The sequence below is a fragment of the Artibeus jamaicensis genome, unplaced genomic scaffold, assembly GCF_021234435.1.
Source record: "Artibeus jamaicensis isolate MK-2021 breed Jamaican fruit bat unplaced genomic scaffold, CSHL_Jam_final scaffold_369, whole genome shotgun sequence".
Lineage (NCBI taxonomy): Eukaryota > Metazoa > Chordata > Mammalia > Chiroptera > Phyllostomidae > Artibeus > Artibeus jamaicensis.
Window position 1 is genome coordinate 21,534,222 of NW_026522042.1, and position 18,002 is coordinate 21,552,223.

The window sequence follows — 18,002 nt, forward strand, 5'->3', positions numbered from 1 at the left end:
TACAAGCCGTTTTTGTGAAACACCAGTTTAATGGTTATGTCATATTAGAAAAATGTTTTTTTTAAGTATTTACTTATGCACAAGTATTTTGTATTGTGTTGTATGATACATTCTGAGTATTCGAAATTTTACTTTATTTTTGTCTTATAGACTTGCATTTAATCAATAAACAAGCTTTAATTTGATATGTATCTTAAAGTGATCGAGTCACAAGATATCTCTTTAAAAATAAAACCAGGCCCTGGCTGGTGTAGCTCAGTGGATTGAGCGCGGCCCTGCGAACCACACTATTGCAGTTCAATTCCCAGTCTGGGCACATGCATGGGTTGCAGGCCGGTTCCCTGCAGGCCAGTTCCCAGCAGGGGACTCACAAAAGGCAACCAAACATTGATGTTTCTCTCCCTCTCTCCTTCCCCCCTTCCCCTCTAAAGATAAATAAATAAATTTTTTTAAAAAAGATAAAATAAAATGAACTTAAAAAATAATAATAATAAAAATAAAACCAAAAACTAAGAAAGAAAATGAACCAGTGGTTGGAGATAAGATGTGACCACTGCACAGACTTCCATAAGCTATTTTGTTTTCCTATAAACTAGAATCACCCATTTTCAATAGCCTTAAGTTTTGTTATACAAATCATTGGTTTTGCTGGTATATATAAAGAGTATAAACTTTAGAATCAGTCAGAAATTTTCTGAAGCTTGATTACATTGATATATGTATTTCCACAGGCACAATGTTTAATTTTCTATTCCTGAAATATGCACACCACTAACTGAAAGTATTGGAATGTTATCTGGGGAGCACAGATCAAAGTGTGGGGCAGTGAGAAGGTGCTCAGTGAAATGGATCTTCCTCATTTCTCTTCCAATAATTTAATTGATCTGGCTTTTATTTATAACATTGGCAGCACCATTGTTCCATTGAAGTCCAGAGTCCAAGCTATTTGAATAATCCTTCTCTAATTTGTTTCCAGTTCTGTCATTTTGTCATTACCGTATCTTTTGGATAACAATTTTTATTTCAGTGACTAAGCTCATTATCCTTAATCTCTTTCTTGATTTACAGTGGCTCTTATTGCATTTGTTCTATATTTCTTTAATAATATTATTTATTCTTACTTACTTGTTGTTTTCCATCCTAAGTGTTCTGCAAACTTCTTGAGGGAAATTTCACGTTAATTTCTCTTGTACATCATACTGCTTAGTAGTGACTATATTGTGTGCATGATACACACTTTAATTGGTTGTTTTGGAATTAGTACCTCTAATTCATTTTCCTATTTAGGACTGCTGCATATTGAACATAATTAAACTATTTTGTTACCTATCTTTTTAATTTTTTTGTTTTAAATCAATCCTCTCAAAGTGTTAGAATATTCTAAAACAACTTTAAAGTTTCTCTGCAGAACTGTGGATTAAATGCATTGCCTTTATTTTTCATTATTGATTACATGAATAACTATGAATAATACTGTTTATGAATAAAACTTTCCATTTGCTAATGGAAAAGGAAGTTTATTCCAAAAAAGCCAGTTGTTGAATTTCATTTCAATAAATAAAATGTTCAATAACTAGAATCTCTTTATTAACAAAACTTACTTTTCTATTTAATGATGTAGCAATGTGCTACTTTAAAAAAGAAAGTTTTATTTAATATGGATTTGCTAAATATGTCATTTTCCATTCTTCAGGTATAATATAGAGATAAAACTATAGTATCTGGAATAAAAAGTTTTGTGTTTAACTAACATGTATTTAAACTTGATGAACTTTCCCTTTCTTGTACAGATATATAAGCTCTCAAACTTTTCTCAGGTTTCCATATTATTAATAAAACTAGAAATCTAATATCCATAAAATAATGACACATTTTTCTTTATGAGCAAGAGCATTATTGAATATGTTATGTATGTAATTGGACTGAATTATCTCGTCAGAACAGCTGCCCAGATTTAAGTATAAAGTCCAGTGACCTCTACTTATGTACCAAGTTTCAAGTGATCCTTTGTCTTTCTTTTTAAATGTAAGTCAAATTAGAATGTATAGCAGTCAGTTCAAAACTCACAATACAAAATTATTAGTTTTTCCTTCCTGAAAACACATTGTTTTTTATAGTAGACACATATCTTCTGTTCAGCATTTCCTACAGGTTGTTGTCATTATAGAAAAAGAATGCAAAATCGTGTGCTCCCTGGCTGTGTCTGCACCTTGTTCGTTGTGTAAGCGTGGCTGAGATGGATTTAGCTGTTTATTGACATGATGGGTCAATACAGTAGTTAGTTCTGTACTCTGGTAACACTCTCATTTCGCAACAATGAAACAAATCTTCTGTCTTTCTAGTCTGCTCTCCTGACTCCACCCTCCCTAAACCTACCCATGTGGGGAACATGATCTCCAGGAGAATGAAACTGATGATATCCTGTGCAGTTTATATACTGCCTTTCACTAATCAACACAGTGAAAAACAAAAATAAAACATAGTCCCGTAATTCTAGCTCATCAGTTCAACGTTAATAGGCACTTAGCTAGTATTAATGCTATTTATTTAATCTACTTGTTAAAATAATTTTGGTCATGCTCATCTCTATCTGGACAGTTTTGCTTCAAAAATTTCAAATTATACTGAAATCACACAGTTAATAGGACTCATCGAGCCAACTAAACAAATTTTGTCTACACATGGTTCATTTTAGCTTTTCTCAGATGTTTGGTAGAATTCACCAGTGAAATAAATAAGTCCTGGAGTTTTCTGTTTTGAGACTTTTGATTACTGATTCAACCTTTTTACTTGTTAATGGTCAGGTCAGATTCCCTATTTCTTCCTTATTCAGTCTTGGAAAATTGTGTGTCTAGAAATGTATCCATTTCTTCTAATATTTACAAGTTGTTGGCATAGCATTATACATAGTACTTTCTTACTGTACTACATCGTTTCTGTGGAATCGACTGTAATGTTGTTTCCTCTTTGATTTCTAATTTGTTTGAGATTGCTCTCTGTATTTTTTAGTTAGTCAAGCTAAAGGTTTGTCAATTTAGTTCTTTCAGAAACCCAGCTAAGATTTGTCGGTCCTTTCTATTGCTTTTCTGATCTCTATTTCTTTTATTACCACTCTGATCTTTATTGTTTTTTTCCTTCTGTTAATGTCATGCTTTATATATCTTTCTAGTTCTTTGAGTTGTATGTTTCATATATTTCTAATTCCTTAATAGTTTCCCTTCTTTGTCAGAATTGTGGACACTCTATCATGTTGTATTGCTCCCCTTATATTTGTTATACTGAATTCACTTATGCTCAGATAGACTTATTTTTTTAATTACCAGAAGATTGAAGTTTTGATTTTTAGAGAATAGCTTATAGCATTAGAATAGTCTCATTATTTATTTTTATTTATCTCTATGTAAAGTAATATGTTTTTTTTAATACATGTGTGAAAATACATAAAGTACCCTGGCTGGTGTAGTTCAGTAGACTGAGGGCGGGCCTGCGAACCAAACAACCGTGGTTTGATTCCCAGTGAGGGCACATGCCTGGGTTGCAGGCTGGTTCCCAGCAGGGGATGCACAAGAGGCAACAATACATTGATATTTCTCTCCCTCTCTCCTTCCCTTCCCCTCCAAGGATAAATAAAATAAAATTTAAAAAATACATAAAGTACAAAGTAAAGATCCATTACGATCTCATTTCTAAACGATCATCTCTGAAACACTGAATATTCTTCAAAGAACATAAAGTATTATCAATTTATTATGTTATGCAGTGCACATATACAGTTTTTAAATTCTTTTTGTACCAAATAATACACAGTTGAACATCCCCATAGCCTTAAACATTTCAATATAATAAAATTGAATGTTTTTATCTATTGAATGGATGTATCAAATACATTTATCTAAACCATTATGTTTGCCTCTTCAATTTATTTCTGTTGCAACTATAACATTTCTACAGTTGTTTTGTTCACATATTTTTGCATTTCTAGTTATTTGTCTTAGCCTAGTTCCTATAGTGAAATTATGCAGAATACATGAATATTTTTCCAGATTATAACCATATAGATTAATATTATACTTCAAAACATTTGAAAATACGGTGCATTTATTTTGTCTGTCTTTCATACCATCATCATTTTCCAACAGCACCTTAGTTTTATACCAGCAAGTGAAAGATAGATTGGAATGAAAAATAACTTAATAATTTTAATCCTTTAAAAAAGTTTTTGGAATGTACTTAAGATAATGTATGAAAATATATTGTGGAAGCACAAAAAAACTAGTTTTATAAAGACTTCATGAATAGGAGCAGTGTAAACTCATAATTTTATAAGAATTGTGTGCTCTCAATGAATGAATAGGAATCTTGGTTGTGTACATGAGGTATGCTTATTAAGTTTTGTTGTACTTTCTGTCTTCGTTTTCCTTTCAAGGCTCTTAAAAGCAATAACCTGGGTCCACTATAAACAAGATATTAAAAATAAATTGTAAAATCTAATACCCAAGGAAATACAGTGTCTTCCTTTGTCGTTACAATATCAGTGAGGCATAAAAGAGAGATAATAATAAGCTCAATAATATATGTCCTGCCTTGGTGAATTAAATGGAAAGTCATATAGTTTTAAATAGATTATGTATAATGAATACTTTAAATAGTGTTCTCTAAGACTTAAGCATTACACAAAGTGTCCTTAAAATCTTTGTGGAAAACCCAGGATAATACCATCTGACGTGGAGTTTGATAACAGACCTAAATATGTCAAATAATCAGAATGGAAATAAATTTCTTGATTCTCGTCACTTACAAATTTATCATCTGGGAACTTATTATTTATTAATAACAGACAATTAAATTATCCATTAAATATGGATTTATTGCTAGGTCTATATTATTTATCTTTTTAAATTAATTTATAAAATGTATATAAATAATAAATATGACTTGAAAATATATTTTTTACCATTAAAACTAGAATCTGACACTGATGTAAGTAGGTTCGGAGAGATAAATCAAGGCAACAGAATATTCCATAAGTAAATAATTTTCACATAACCATTTATCATGCAGTCATGGAGATGTTACAGGCAAAGTCAAAGGAGAAATTATGGCATTGTTGGAGAAATTAATTAAATTTTACTTCTTCAACAAAATAAGAATGTATTGAAGTTCAATTATAAAATGTAAGATAATAGAAAACCAGAAGTAATTATGATGGAATATTTATAATACCTGTAAGAGGGTGGGTTAGCATATACTTCAAAATTTTAGAAAAAATATTGCAGAAGAAAACTGGTTATGTTTAAGTATATGTAACTTAAAACTATAAAGAATAAAAAATCAACTAGGCCAATAATATATTTATTGCAACCTTGATAAAAGACCATCAATTTTATTGTGCTATAATAACAAAAATTGGAAAACCTCATAATCTATAATAATAATTTTAAAATAACATTATGATATCAATAATGCATAGAAACATTAAAATAATAAAAAAGAAAATAAGCAACATACAAAAATACCACAGAAAGTAATCACGAAGGATGTAATCACTCTGAACTCGTCTTACATGGAATTAATACTGTTAAAATTAATCAAAGATAACATTTTTCCAAGTTTAGATATGAAGCAAATAGAAAGTGCAATACATTGCTAATGGCATTTTATTGAAGTGACCGCCCTTCTGCATTGCCAAACACAGTGTTTGTTTTAACCATTTGGAAGGCAGTTTAACAGCTGTCTTGAAAGCAGAAAAACGCGTAAGTATTTTTACTCACCTTTTCACTGTCAGTAATTCATCTCCAAAAAACAGCTTTAAATATGAGAATATATATTTAAGTCACCTCTGTTTTTCATGTTTTAACAATTTTATTTATTTGTTTTATAGAGAGGGGAAGGGAGGGAGAAAGAGAGAGAGAAAAACATCCATGCGTGAGAGAAATATCCATTGGTTGCCTCTCCCACACCCCCAACCAGGGACCTGGCCCACAACCCAGGCATGTGACCTTACTGGGAATTAAGCTGGCAACCTTTCAATTTGCAGAACTACACTCAGCCCACTGAGCCACAGCAGTCAGGGTATTTATAACAATGAAACAATAGAAATAATCTAAATGTTTAGCAAAATTCATTATTGTTTAAGTAAATGTTAGATGAGATGGTATAATCACAAGTCCTACATAGTTTTGCTTGGGGTAACACATGGAAAAGGCTTAGCAAGTAGGAAATAATTAAATACATATTTCAAATACAATAGAATTATAACTATATCTATAACACATGCATAAGAAAAATACCTACTTTCATATCAGTATCTCATTTTATTTGTATTTAATTTTTTTTCCATTACTAAATATGCATTAATGTAACTACTAACTAAGAATGTATATTCAATGAAATCTTACAAAAATCTAAGTAGAGGATATATGTTTTATTTTCATACAGTACATACACCCAAATACATTTATACTCACACACTCTCACACACACAGTATAAAACAAATGACTGTCAGTCCTAAGAGATTAATTTCTTACTTGCTTTCTGGCCTCTCTTTCCTCCCTTCTTTACTCCGTTTTTAAGTTAATTCCTTTCCTCCTTCATTCACTCTTCTGCCCCTTCTTTGTGTTTTGCCTTACCTTTTCACTCCATTATACCATAATTTTATCTTTTTCTCCTGCATGACCCTGTACCGAACAAATATCAATAGTAGTTTCAGAACAACAATAGAATAGAGGCACACACCATTGAGTTCACTAAGGAGAAATTATTTTGTGTACAGGAGGAGGGCGTGGCAGTCAATACTCAGAATAGTCAGCAGCATCCACCAAGGGCACTGTTGCAAGTGAAGGACACCACGTCACACTGTTTCCAAATTCTAAACATTGCTCATAAAAGAGAACACCAGAAATGGTTCATTGCAGAGCATCACACGTGAGTCATGTCTCATTTTTTATGCTCAGCCTTCTGAAACTTACAAAAACTGGCTCAAGTTATCTCCATTTAGGGTTGGAAAAATTAGTGTCTTTTAACTGGGGTTCATTCTGACAGATTCTTATGTGTGAGTTGGAAATATTTTACATGTGCTTTTCTTCCTTTACATTCTTGTCTTTTTATGTATTCATTCAGCCGGTATAACCTGTTGCAGTTCTTGGCTTGTGCTGGGAAGTGAAGGGCTTTAGGGCAAGATTGAAGACCTACTCTGTGGCCTCAGGTAGCTTACAATTCAGATTTAAAGCCTGCCAATGGCAGGGCATAAGTCTTAGGTGTATTTACTTATGGTCTTTATTGGAAAAGCCAAAATGGTTCCAGGTCCATGGGCATTTGTTCATTTCCAGCCATGTAGGGAATTAGGGTATCAGAAGCTCTGCCATAGTCAATGTGTGGTTTTATTTGCCCCGATTTCACTATCCAGTCAGCTGAAGGGGAGATAGAATTAAAGATCCCACATAGAAAATTTAATGGGCTGGTAAAATATTATACTGCCATTCCCAATGCAAAGGAAGCTGACAAAAATATTCTTGTTGTGAGCCCACAAAGATGAAAAGAAACTTTATTTCCAAAATATTTTTTCATAAAGGCTTATGTGTCTTTTATACTTTATCTTAAAAAGGGTTCATCAATGAGGTATTAAGCAACATAATTATTTGATAGAGCTTTACCCGCTTTCAATTATATACAGATCACTTTTTAATACAAAATACTCTTGAAAAAGAAATATTTTTTCAGATAAGTCCTTTACCTCTGAAAACAAATACCCCCCCAATTATATAAGCTCACAATTATAACTACCATGGAAGAAAAGAGAGAAAATATGTGTAGTACTTTAGTGGATGAAGAACAATCATATGGCACCTCTATGTAACTTGCAGACATACATTTACATAAAAATCAAATCCTCTATTAGAATTTTGCTGACAATTTATTTCTGTTTATGGCCTTTTGTGTCAAGAGGTAACTCACACAAGTCCATGGATCTAAGTAGGAACACTTAGGTCATAGATAGCTGCAATACACATCTAAATTTAAAGCTTACAAAAGGGTACGCTTATACAGATATTTTTAAATTAGTCTGTATATATACATAACATATACATATGCATAACATTTAACCAAAGTGAATAATAGATTTTCTTTTACCCCATAATTTTCCAGACCCTCATTACAGCACAATTAGTTAGAACCTAATTTAAAACAGATATGTATGTGTGTGCATATATACATATATGTGTGTATGTATGTGCATATATGTGTACATACATACAGTGCGTGTGCATATGTATGTATACACACATAATTTTATAACAATAACTTTACAAAATATAATTTGTAAATCTTATAAATAAATCAGATTTATATTTTCCTTTACTACTTGAGGTTTCACTAAAGTATTCTGAGTTCACAGTTTTGTGCTCTTGAGATTCTATGAATTATGTATGGCAACTGGAAACAAGAAGTGAAGTGTGAACACGTCTGAGAGGGATTAACACCCATGAACACTCTAAGGGTAAAGCTGCATACGATTCTCTACTCTGCATCAATGTTTATCATGTTTGTTAATGTTATGAAACTGCGGTATTTAATGACAGATGTGCTTTAGCTGAGAATGTAGCAGGTGTACTGGTGTCTTGTCACCGCCGGTCTCTGTTGCCTGGAAATGAAACAGAGGGGCCTACAAACTCATCAGGCCCAATTTATTTATTTTTTCTTTTTTAAAAACAATGTTTTTATTAACCTTTTTCCACTTTATATTAAATTAGATAACCATTACATATAGATCACAAAATCAATAAATCAAGCATATTTTGGTCATTTAGGTCAGATTAAATCTCTTCACTGATTCTTTGTGCTGAGAAAGGGTATTTCACTGTCTCCCTTCTCCCAAAAACGAACAACAGACTTTTTATCATTTTTAACTTCTTTAGTACCCAGGAGCTCTTCTTTATTTACTTCCAGATTTCTCTGTGCCTTTAATTCAGAGAAGTGTTTCCAGGATACTTTTTTTTCCTGAGGAGCTATTTGTCTGTATATACTCTTCCATGCCTGCTTCAGTCTTTTTTGGGGGGAGGGGGTGCAGTATGTATGTATGCATGTATTTATTTATATCTTTATTGTTGTTCAGGTACAGTTGTCTCTGTTTCCACCGCACGTTGGCTCCCCCACCCCGCCCATTCTCACCCCTGCTGTCCTTGGAGACAGCATGGATAGAACTGGAGGGCGTCATCAGGCACTTTTAAAGAGACTGTAGTCTGCCTTAGGCCAGGGGTCGTCTTACACCTTACTGTTGTGCCCTTAGCAGTTACCGCATGCCAGAAACTTGAGAGGCACCAAGCAAATACATAAAAGACAAACGTGTAGAAATGGAGGATGCATGAAATAATTCCTATTACATGCCAAGAGCCTGTTAGGATGACCCTAAGGCTCCCCAAGTAAAAGCCACTCACACTTTCAACTCTAAATAGAGTTTTCTTGAGCCAGTTTGTGGAAGTCTGGGGAGGCAGGATAGCACACAGGATGTAAACTTAAACTCATGTGTGATGCTCTGTATTGAAATATATTCCGGGGCTAAATTGCATAGAGAAAGTTAAAACTTACAAAACAGTGTGATGTGACATCACTTTGCCAGGTCACCTGTGACCCTGTGCTTGAAGAATGTTGCTGACTATCCTGCCACATGCCCTCCTCCCGTGATGTAAAATAATTTGCCTTTTTTGATTTTCTCAGTAATACTGCATCTGGTTTTTCTGTTATTCTGAAGCTCTATGGACATTTTTCAATACATCAGTTATGGAGATGAAACATATATGTATTTTAATATCAAAATATTCCACTGTATATTAATATATAAGATATACCATGTGCTACACACCAAACATTAGACAGTGATCATTTCTATTGCAAAAAGGATTTTTAGATATATTGTTAACTACTTGACAGAGAATTTAGATGGAGCATAATTTAGTGCCGAATGATTTCTTAGTATTTGTAATTTGAAACCCAGCCAGTACTAAACATAAATTATCACTAAATGTCGCAGGACACTTTTATCATTGATACTGTGTAGAGATTTATAGGAAGAGTCACTGTGGTATTAAATAAGTTTACTATTAGCAAATATATTTAACAGTCCCTGCTGATAATTAAAAATTATTACAAACTGCTTTTCTAGCCTATGAAATGTAATAAAAATGTTACCATTATGAATCCCTGGAGAAATTACTGTCTAAACAGTGGATGATTTATAAAATGAAATTGAACATATGTTTTTTGTTATGTGTGTCTTATTAGTGAGTATGGTAAAAGTTGGCTAAGTTTCATTCCAGCTCTACAACTAGATTACTCATAGACTGTCTTTAAATTATTCCATAGTTATGTAACTAAAGATATCATATAATACATTTTAACATATTATGATGAAATTATCACAATGATCTGTGTGGGTATATTTTAAATTATATGAAATATAATTTAATTTAAATTTATAAATTTAATTTATAATGTATATAATGTAATTTGAATATTAATTAAATGAATATTAATAATATAATTCATATTGAAAATGTTGAGGAAAAAGTAAATCCACACTTAGATATTTGAAACTTTAAATTTGTTTATGTGATAAAATGTTTCATACAATATATATATTCATATCCAGCATATTTTCCTGGAGAGAGTTTCATCCTAGTAAGCAAGTTCATTCACTAGATTTGAACCTGTGCACGTACCCTATGTGTTCAGCGACTCTTCGAGGACTTGTAGCTATGTGTGGTTTGTTATTTTTCCTATTCATTCTTAAATTTCCTGTCATTCTACCCTAACTCTTTCAACTTTGCTATCAATATATTTATAGATACAGTCATTAAATTCTTTAGCAACTGGCAAATCTTGTTGTATGCTATAAAATTTGCATTTTGGCTCTCTTGTCTTCCAGCTTTCCTGGACCATCATAAAGGGTGGCACAAAAGTAGGTGTACAGTTGTGAGTACATAAAACACAGCATATATTTTTGTATTATTATTTAGTAATTATTGTTTTGTTTCATATGAACAACTGTAAACCTGCCTCTTATCACCCTTTATTTAAAATGAAGAGCAAGGGCTATGTCTTTAACCATCCATTTAAGGATATCTTTTAATTGTATAAAATCAATACAAGAATGAACTACAATAAATTCTCAGTAAAGAGGTGTTTAAAATTTAAATGAATTATCTCATGACTATAACCAGATAATAAAATTGTTAAAATGATTAAAATTATAGGCATTTTGCATTTTCTTCTTTTGTTGCTTATTTCTAAAATGCTGCCATTGATTTTGACACTCTCATTTCTTTGCCATCTTTACACTATCATGAAATGATGTGCATATTAGTTCATTGTACCTCCAAACTTCACTGCTTTGCATTTTACAGTAATATCTTTAATTCCCAAGAAATCCTTTTTCTGAGATTACTGATTTTTCCAACAGATGCTTCTTGTTTTGATGTAGCTTTCAAGTGTGTGTGTATTTGAGATATTAAGAAAAAACTTAAATATATATATTCTATTTAAATATTAGAAATCTGTTCAGATTGATCATCTTGGTCTCTTCACATGTGTGGTGATTTTTATTGATCTAGTGTATTTATGAATTAAGGACAAATTTACCATAACTTCCATGGTGTTTTATTTATAGTTGTGTTGGGCTGTTTCCTAAATATAACAGCCCACTTTGACATATTTTTTATGGCAGTATATAAGAATTTTGTTGTTTTTCAGGTATGGATGATATGTGTAGACATTCTCTCCATTTTCATTGTGATTATACGTTAATAGGGTATAAATCTTAATTGAGCATTAATGCATGCATCTATAAAACTAAACAAAAAATTCAGTGCTGTTTCCAACCTTTTCACCTATTATTTTCCTAAAATTATTTATTATATTAACAAATATCAACATGCAGTTAATAATAAATTTTTGTTTTTCTTTTTTTATTTATTAAGATTTTATTTTTAGAGAGAGGAGAAGGGAGAAACAGAGGGAGAGAAACATTAATGTGTGGTTGCCTCTTGCACGCCCCCTACTGGGGACTTGGCCTGCACCCCAGGCATGTGCCTTGACTGGGAATCTAACCAACCAGTCTTTGGTTCCCAGGCTGGCACTCAATCCTCTGAGCCACACTGGCCAACAATAGCTTTTTGAAAATATGTATATGTATGTATAAATTCAGAGTCATAAATAATTCAAATGCTACATTAAGTGTATTTTTGGAATATTTACTAAGTGTACATAATATAACAAGGCCTGAAATGAATGCAAAGATGGTAGAATCAAATTCTATAAATTTATTGAAATAAATATTTTAAAGTGATAGCTACGATTTTAATAGTTTTCACCTTAAAATCCTCTCCAAATCTTGTTTGTAAAAAATTTTATTTTTTGTCCTGGCTGGTATAGCTCAGTGGATTGAGCTCAGGCCTGTGAACCAGAGTATCGCAGTTCAATTCCCAGTCAGGGCACATGCCTGGGTTGCAGGCCAGTTGCCAGCAGGGACTAATGAGAGGCAACCATACATTAATATTTCCCTCCCTCTCTCCTTCTCTTCCCCTCTAAAGATAAATAAGTAAAATCTTAAAAAATGTTTAAAAGATTTTATTTTTCTAGAAGCAAACTAGAACTCCACCATTATATTATGTTTTTCATTTAACATCCCATGACCTACTTAAGCAAAAACTCGTGATACACAGATAAATATTAAAGCAGCCAAACATGCCCATATTTTAACTAGACTCTAATTCTACTTTGATGTCAAGATAAAAAAACTACATCAATATGATATAAAGCAACATGCTTATTTTCTGTTTTCTAGTCTACAGAATAACCTACACCATAAATCTACCCCAGGAAACAAGCTACATAGCACTATATCAAAGCTAAAGATGAACAGAAAAGTGGACTCATTTTTCCAACAGTGAAGAATATGTGTAATTGTCATAAGTTCTGGTGTTGTTTATAATAGTTTTAAAATGGTAATCACTTAATATTTTTTATTTGGATGGAACCTTTTCACTTACCAATAAGACTTATCAATTAAGCAAAATAAAAACTCGCAAGTATAGTTAATAAGTCAGAGAAATTCTAAGGATAATGTATTGTTACTATCCATTGCATTGTGTGAAAATAATGTAAACCAGTAACGAAACTATACTATATGCCAATTAATTCATTAATTGCATTTTTCCTTTTGTGGGCATTACACTTATTCATTCTTTGACCTTAACATATTTAGTATTGATTCTGTACACAGACTTCAAATATTCTTATTTTTAACTATGCCCTCTAAATAATTTATATGATATTTATGAATATGTTTTTAATCATATATATTTTCATATTTTAGGATGCAGCTGAGATTTTATGATATTTCAAAGTAATCTTTGTGTGTTGTGCATACATTTCTACCTTGGATATTTGGATGAAATATCTGTAATTCAGTTCAAATGGTAAAAATTTTACAGCTCTATTTTCTGTTTTAGAGCTTCTAGTTTCAAGCAGTTGAACAACACTGAAGTTAAATTTCATGGTTGAAATGGATCTTCATTTTTGTGTGACAAAACTCCCCTCCACATTCTTCCCCCATATGTATATATACTGATGAGGTTTGAACACATATTGAATATTTGCAGCTGTGGAATTACTAACACTGCTGTGTAATGGACAGTTGTAGGTATCTCAAACATGCTGACAGCTTAAAAGTGAAATACGCTACAGTGAATTCAGTTCACAATTCACTTAGTAAAATACTTTGTATTTTGATGTGTATTAATGTTTGCCTATTCTATGAAATAAACCAAAGAGATCATGTATGCTAATAATGGATGTGGAATGTCATGGAGAGAGCCATAATATACAGGCATGATCATGTTTGTGCATATGTTTTTAGCTTCATATCCTCAGAAGGTAGTGGAGACTCAGAAGTAGATCAGTAAATCAGTCTTGAAACACTAGTCCCGGAGGAAGAGTTATTAGGTAACAGTTCAGCCTCTGTTGCATTTTGAAATTGGAACAAAATAAACAGGATGATCATATGGGAGAATAACCAAGCCTCTTTTTAGATTTACATACACACACGCACACACACACACACACACATATATATATGTGTGTGTGTGTGTTTTAGCTAAATATGTTCAGATTCCACACATATATATCTCAATATCTGTTATCTATATCTGAATATATAGCTTCTGTGGTTCTTGATTTTCAAATAAGTGAGTTGAGATATAGACAGTTGTATTTGTATTTAGAATCATCACATTTCATGTCTCTGAAATGCCTCAGATTCCTAAATATTTATAACCATCCAAATACCTCTGGAGAGATGTCAAAAGCAAAGCAAGGTAATGATAACAAAGAGCTAGAACCTCTCCCCCCCTCCCCACCCCCACTACACATTGAAAAACAGTGAGTACCCAAATATGCAAATGTGTGGTCTTATGCAGAGTGTCAAAAGCTCCTTACAATGCAATAATGCCAGCACTTCTATATATTATATATATGTGTGTGTGTATATACATATATATATATATATAGAGAGAGAGAGAGAGAGCCTAGATTTATATAAATATATAATATGTATATGTGTGTATGTATGTGTGTGTGTTTACTTATTTGTTTATTTGTTTGTTTGTTTACCTCTAGATCCAGGCTTCTAAGCACTACAAAATAAAATTTGACTCAGTTTTATCATAGCAGGTCCCCAATGAAGTCTGTTTAGTTTTGTCAGATACAACATAAGCAAGCTCCAAATTAGGTTATTTCTCCACACTTTCTGAATACTTGAGGATAACATTAATCATAAAATGCCCCATTTTAAATGTGTTGTCAACTGCTTGTATATTTTTAAAAATTTAAAAAAATGAATAAATACCAAAGAAAATACATAGACAATAGCTTGTGGACTCACAATCCTAAAAGATTGCTTGTATCCAGTTTTATGATTTCTCCTAGTAGGTAAAATGAAGTTTACTTTGTCACGGATATACAAGCTTTCATCCTCATTTATATTCATGGCATTTAAATGTGTCACCCAAACAGAAAAAAATACTTAGCTAGTATGCCGTGACACATAGGTTCTCACACTTGGAAGAAATCTCTAATCTTCCCCACTGAACCTTGGATTTCTTCTCAAAATTGCACTCAAGTCTGCCACAGCCAATTGAATGGAGCAGGCAGTGAAGTTGAAATCTGCTCACCCCATTTCTAATGAAATATACTTGGTGCAAGAGCATGAGTTAAACTGATTCATTCTTAAAATAGCCAATTACTGTCACTGAACCAGAGCAATCAATAGCCTAATCCAAGTGAAGGAAATTTATCCTGCTCGTTTATTTAGTGCATTGTAGTAAGATTTTAGTAGAGAAGTGTTGGTTTAAAAATATTTCTCTGTAATTGACAAACTTGGTAAGCACTTTTATTTTTAGACATTTTTTGTATTTTTCCATTATTATTTATTGTAATCACCAACCTTACAAAAAAAGTAATATTTACTTTGCATTCATTAATTTTATATGCAATATAAACAATGCATTAAATATTAAATACTTGTTATCTTCAATAGCTATTTGCAGCAGGGTTCTTACTTTTATGATTTTATAAATTGAATTATTTATTGAAATCAACTTTGTATGGTTGAGCTGATAGCTTAAATTCCAGACAAAAATTAGCAGTGATCATAGGTAAGGAGAAAAATTTTGATCACAAAATGTTTTTACAGTTGTAAATACTTTCCAGATGTCATGAAACTGAATTATCTTAATAGTATCATTTTAAAAAAATTATAAACCTAGATTTTTGTAGCTGGAGGCCTTTGGTATACTAAAAGTGACAAAATAATTTATAACAGTAGTATTAAGCAAAGTTTATATATTCTGGTTTAGCCAAAAATTATAATGAAATTTTCTTCTTTCCAACAAAATTTTTAAAAGGTAATTCAATTTAAAAATGAATAATATGCTCATTTATTTATTTATTTTTTAAACTTATTTAATTATTGTTCAAGTACAATTTTCTGTTTTTTACTCCCATCCCAGCCCACCCCACCTCAGTGCTCCCCACCTCTCTCCCATTTCCACCCCCTTAGTTGTATACTCATTTAAAATATATTTTCCCCAGCCTAAATTCTAAGATGAGAGATACATTGGCTTGCTTATATTCTCTTTGGAATCTATAGGGAATATTATTTAAATCTAAAACATACATATGGTTTCCAAGTGGACAAGCCTGGGCTATGAGAGCAATATAAGGTTTAGCTTATATGTTGTTAAGCACTATAAAATAGAAGTGAGATGTCTCGCCTGCTGCCTCCATGTCTAAGATTATAACAGGAAGTAGGGAAGTGGCTATAAACTCTAATCTGTCAAAAACTTAAATGGATTTCTGTTATGAAGGCCTTGAAATGGGAAAAAATATCATATAACTCAAAATTTTTTTGTTCCTTTTTTCTAAGCACAAGACTTGTATCTCAGTACAAGACCAAGGAAAACTCTTTTTGAGGTAGAATATTTGAGGAAGTATTATCAAGCAATTAAATAATTTAATAATTAATTAAAGTATTAAGAATAGATAGTGCTAGGGAAGAAACATCCTGAGAAAATATAATTTGATGACTATAGTTAAGTAATCTTTGATTCTCATGTGGAGTTGTGTTTCCTTTTGTTAGTAAAACATACTTTATGATTATGATGTAGGTCAGCCATTCAATCACATGGAAAGATTGAATTGATCTATTGCTTAGATATAAGTATAATACTATGTAGAAGGGCAGTCTTGGCCACTTTAACAGATTACACTTTTCATAATCTGCTAGCTTTCTTTTACTTGAGTTCTTGATTACAAAGCTTGGGATCATGTAATATGTTTACCTTCCACATTTATTTTGAAATAATTGTAGATTCACAGAAAGTTTTTAAATATAAAAGGAAGCCTCATATACTCTTTACCCTTTCTACCCCAACATTATTGCCTTGCATAATTATAGTACACCATGAAATTCACATTTGTTCAGTCCCCAAAAGTACTTCCAATTGCAAAAGTTACATGTGCACTCATTTGTATAGTTCAGTACAGTTTTTCACTTGTAGCTTTATGTAACTATAACAGCATTCAAGATGTTCTATCATCCAGGTTCCCTACAACTATGTCTTTATAGCCATTTCCCAAAGTTAAATCCATATACATAGCAACCACTAATATGTTTTCTATTTCTGTATAGACTTTATCGCAAGAACGTTACAGAATTAGGTCTTTGGAAATTGTTGCATTTATCAATATGTCATTCTCTACTATTGTGAGTAGTGTTCCATGATATGGATAACTCACAGTTTGTTTAACCATTTACCCATCAAAAAGGCATTTGGGTTATTTTCAATTTCTGACCATTAAATTTTAAAGGACTTAATATTCTTGCCATGTAATTCCAAGATCTGATTCATGTCAGTATGGTTGTTAGTCAGTGGTCTTTTCTCATCAGATAGTGAATGTCTTCATTCTTAGTATGACTAGAGATTTTGGATTTGATACCAGATATTTGAATAGTAAGTATGTGAGGAGACTTGGTCCTATTTAAATCTATTATTTTGGCCATTGATCTCTTAGGTTTATGTGTATGTTTTGGCTTTATTTGTGGTCTGTGGTTCCAATTTAATTTTCAAATCCTTTGTAATATTTTCTTATCTGCATCATCACTGGTATTTTCTTATCTGCATCATCACTGGAATACCATCACTGGTATTCCTGGGTCTTTGGCTTGAGCACTGGTAGTGGGGAGAGTCCAGGGGGAGAAGTCTCCAGGCTTGGTTTGATCTTTTTGCTGGTGGAGAGCCGGCACATGTGAGACAGGGTCTCTTCAGTCCACTGGCTGGAAGCCTAGAGACACCAGGCTTTGCTGTCATGTGAAAACACCAGTGCCATTGCCATCCTGGATGTGGATTGGGGGTGAGGTCTCCTATTCTTCACATTTGGGCTTCTCCTA